The following is a 4,513-nucleotide window of genomic DNA, read 5'->3' on the forward strand; positions in this document are numbered from 1 at the left end:
TATAAAGTTCAATCAAGTTGATCCTTATATAGTCAAATTTATAAAAAATGAAATATTGTATAGTTCAAACAATAAAGAACAAAAGAAATAGTGAGAGAGGGACATCATCGACTGTCTCATTTGCATGTCACTGAGTTGTGCATATCAGTTTTGTGAAAAAATAAGCGAAACTTAAATTTTTTATAACTTTCTAATTTTTCATCCGAATTTGATGAAATTTTCAGTGTTATGCTCGCTTGACTTTTCTCTATTTATTCAAATCAACATTTTTATGTGGTGAACTTGAACTTGACCTTTAACCAATTATACCATGTCTTAAGTGAAGACTACATGTAGACTCCAAACTCTCTGTCCGTGTCAAATAAGCTATATAGTAGAGCCAGCCACAGTACAGGGTGAATCTAGTCTCACAACTTCAGACTCTGCATTGTGCACAATACAAATTGCGAAAAAACAATTGTCTGTGCCTAGAGACTACATATAACATATCATATGAAGGATTACCTACTAGAAGATTGGCTTTTGGAAAATACATGTTTGTGTTGCAAAGAAATATTTCTTAGTCTATCTTCAGGAGAATTGATATTTTGAACTATTGCATCTTTGCAACCTGTCAAAAGCAAAAAAGAAAAGGGTGTATTTTTCACTGAAACTACAAACACATCTAGCCCAAAAAAATTATTACGGATTAAATATTTTTGAAAAAAATAAAGATAAAAGATAATTTGTATGAATGGTATATTATTTCAATACCATTTTACAAGAGATATGAATAGACATTTCGCTTTAAAAAGGGAAGGAAAACATGCCAGTGAGTACTTTATCATCACTTCAGAAATGAGAGGAAAAACAGACAAAAGAGATATAGACAGAGAGCGAGAGAGAGAGAGAGAGTGTGAAAGAGAGGGGAAAGAAAAGAAGAGAGGATGAGAAAAGATTACTTGACAAAACTAGATAACAAAACTAAATCATAGGCCTAAAACACACATACACTGTACAGGGGGAAATGGCACAATAATTAAATGATAAAATGTCAAACACAGTTCATTATTTACACACATCAAATCATTATCATAATCATTCCATTTTTTTCACTAAAACACACCACCTCAAAGGCGACCACAGATACATGCAGTTTCCACTTTCTCGCACAAATTAATAATCGTGAATAACTCTGAAATCTGTAATCGACCTAATTGAATTACAGCTGCCTGTCTAGCGGACGTTGAGGTTTTTTAATGATCGGGCCTTTTGTTAGACGCAGTCGGAGCATGGCATATATTATTGATGTGGATTGGTAGAGAAAGAGCATTGGGAGGCACTATTAGCATAATATGGTGATATGTGCATTGAGGGGGAGGATATATTAGTTACTAATGCACTCTTTCAAAATACATGTACTCAATCATGACAATTAACACAAGGATGGAATTAGCATAATATAGTCATGTGCATTATTGGGGAGGATCTATTAGCTACTAATGCACTCTTTCAAACACTCAATCGTAGTAAATAATATGAGGGACAGAATAAGCATAATATGTTAATATGCATTATTGGGGAGGATATCATAGTTACTAATGAACTCTTTCAAATACTCAACCATAGCAAATAATATGCAGGTCGGAATTAGCATAATATGGTGCCATGCATTATTGGGGATCTAAATTCGCTCCTTAAAATAAATTTTCATGCCAAAATAAGAAGGACTGGATTTGCATATTATGGTGATATTGTGCATTACTGACGAGGATTTAGGCGCCTATCAGTTATTAATTCTCTTTTTAGAATACTCGATCATGGCAAATGATATGAGGGATGGAATATTAAGCATAATAATAATAGGCATTTATATAACGCCATCTATCTAGAAATATTCTATTCCGAGGCATGTTGTTATTATCATTATCACCCCCACTTTTACCTCGAGCTGCCTTTCAGCGCTCATGCATTCAAGGAAGTAATCCTGCCGGTTACCCATTCACCTCACCTGGGTCGAGTGCAGCACAACGTGGATAAATTTCTCGCTGAAGGAAATTACGCCATGGCTGGGATTCAAACCCACGACCCTCTGTTTCAAGGTCAGAAGACTAATCCACTGGGCCACAATGCTCCACTGAATAAGCGTAACATAGTTAAGAGGTTTTCTTAATGCACTCTTTCAAATATTCATCCATGGTATAATTTGAGAAACAGAATTACAATATATGGTGCATTGCATTATTGAGGATATATTATAACTACTGAATGAAATTTGAAACTTACATACGTATTTTTATTTTTAAAAAAATAAAAATTTTGTAATCTGAAACTTGGAAAGTCTATAGAATTGAAGGCAGGCTTTCAAATTATACCCAAAAAAATCTATTTAAACAAAGATTGAACAAAAAACTTGGTTTTTGCCACTTTATAAAATCAGGGCCAAGGCAAGGTTGAGGAATATCCATTGAAATAAACATATATTACAAGCTGACAATTCTCAATGTAGTACTTTGATATCTTATCCAAATACATGGATATTAAATATTCAATGATAGTACATTCATGTACATGAAAAGAAAGAAATGTTTTGGGAAAGAAAATTGGGAAATTAAGAATTGGGACAGGTCTTGCAGTATGTTTTTTTTTATCAAAAATTCAAAAGGAGAAGAGGAATATATATTTATTCACTATAATACATGATTACAAACTTCAAAACATTACCAAATATCTAAAACAAAAATACCAAGGTTTAAGAATCATAATGAAAACAGACATATAATGAAACAAAGAAGAAAAGAAAAAAACAAATATTGGGGTAAATGCTTGTAGTAAACTTTGAGCAGAGATGCAAATGAGGGGAACATATGTACTTGTAGAAAGCATCACAAGTTTTACCACCCAAAATGGGTATAATTTAATCCAAACCACAAAATATTGCCAATCATATAGAAAGACAAAAACTGAATGAAACACAGAGGAAAAGGGAAACTTTTTTCAGGGAAACGCTTCTGGGCTACTTTTTCGAAGATTTAAATGAAGAAACAGACTCCTAAAAAGGGGTCACTGATTTCACCCCTCCCCCCCTGCCGTGACAAAAATAATTAACACTGATTCACTGAATGAAATAAAGAAAAGAAAGAAAAAATTATCAAAGACTCAAATGAGAAAAGATAATTCAAACAGAAATACAAAATCTAAAGAATTAATTTATTCTTCATATTTTGCACAACTTGTATTTCTGTTTGAATTATCTTTTCTCCTTGGAATCTCTGATAATTGTTCTCTTTTTTTCTTTGTTTCATTCAATATTAATTATTGAATTATATGAAAGAGAGAAAGTTTATTATAAACACTGAATAAAACAAATAGAAAATGAAAGAGAGTATTTGGGGAAATGCTTGCAGTATACTTTGCCAAAATTAAGATGAACAGATACCGTGTTTACACATTGACTCGGCTCGGGTGTTGAATCCGCGAGCCGGGTTGAACACTGCGAAGAAGGGATCAGAGATCGCGTTTATACGTACATATAAAAAGGCGAGTTCAACACGGCTCGCGGATCTCGAACGGAAGAAGAATTATGACGTTGCAAATTAAAGGCGGGAAATTCACCGCCGGAATCGAATCAAAAGTGAAAGCGCGCGCAGTGACCTAGGTCAAGAGAGTTCGACACGGCTTTCTGTTTACACACGAAAAAATTGCCGAGTCTGACTCGGCTCGCGGGGTTGAAACCTACGATTTTGGCGGATCAAAAAAGCCGTGTTCGACACGGCTCGCGGATCACACTGATCGCGTTTACACAGCATAAAATTGCCGTGTTGAGCACGGCTCGCGTGTCGAACCCCCGAGCCGTGTCACTGTGTAAACACGGTAAGAATGACCACTCCTAAATATTGAATCCTACGATACATGTACACCGTATTGAGTAAAACAAAGATGGATAGGAAATGTGATTTGGAAAAGACTCTGACCAATGTTCCAAGTGGTATAGAGGAATATTCACTCATATGAAAAATCAAGAGCTTTACAAAAGAAAAGACTTCACAAAAACATTATTTATGAAAAGCAGATAGAGGAATAATGAATATCAAAGAAAACAAAACAATTGAAATATTCTTAGAAATGCAATAAAAAATGCAAACAATATTCTTTGATCAACAATGTATATGAAACGAATATATCAATAGGCTGAGATCAAAAGTTGCACAGCTCAAAAAATCACAATAAACTGAAGATACCGACCGTTTTTACTGAGACAGCATAATGCAATATGACAGACACAGAATAAAAAGGTACACAAGAAACGATCTTCACAAGATTGCGCATGCACTTGAAGGTAAAGGGTAAGAAATTGTGACAAATATGACATTGATGTCAGAAAGATTTAAGAGCACAATACCAACAGGATTCTAAGATAAGTTGAATTTGCAGTTGACAGAACATAGAAAAGGAGGAGAATATGAATGAAAACATTTGAAATTGAAATATCTGAAGAGCAAATGACATTGGGAATGGGTAAATAGGAAGTCCT

Source organism: Lytechinus variegatus, chromosome 6 (genome assembly GCF_018143015.1).
Source record: "Lytechinus variegatus isolate NC3 chromosome 6, Lvar_3.0, whole genome shotgun sequence".
Classification (NCBI taxonomy): Eukaryota; Metazoa; Echinodermata; class Echinoidea; order Temnopleuroida; family Toxopneustidae; genus Lytechinus; species Lytechinus variegatus.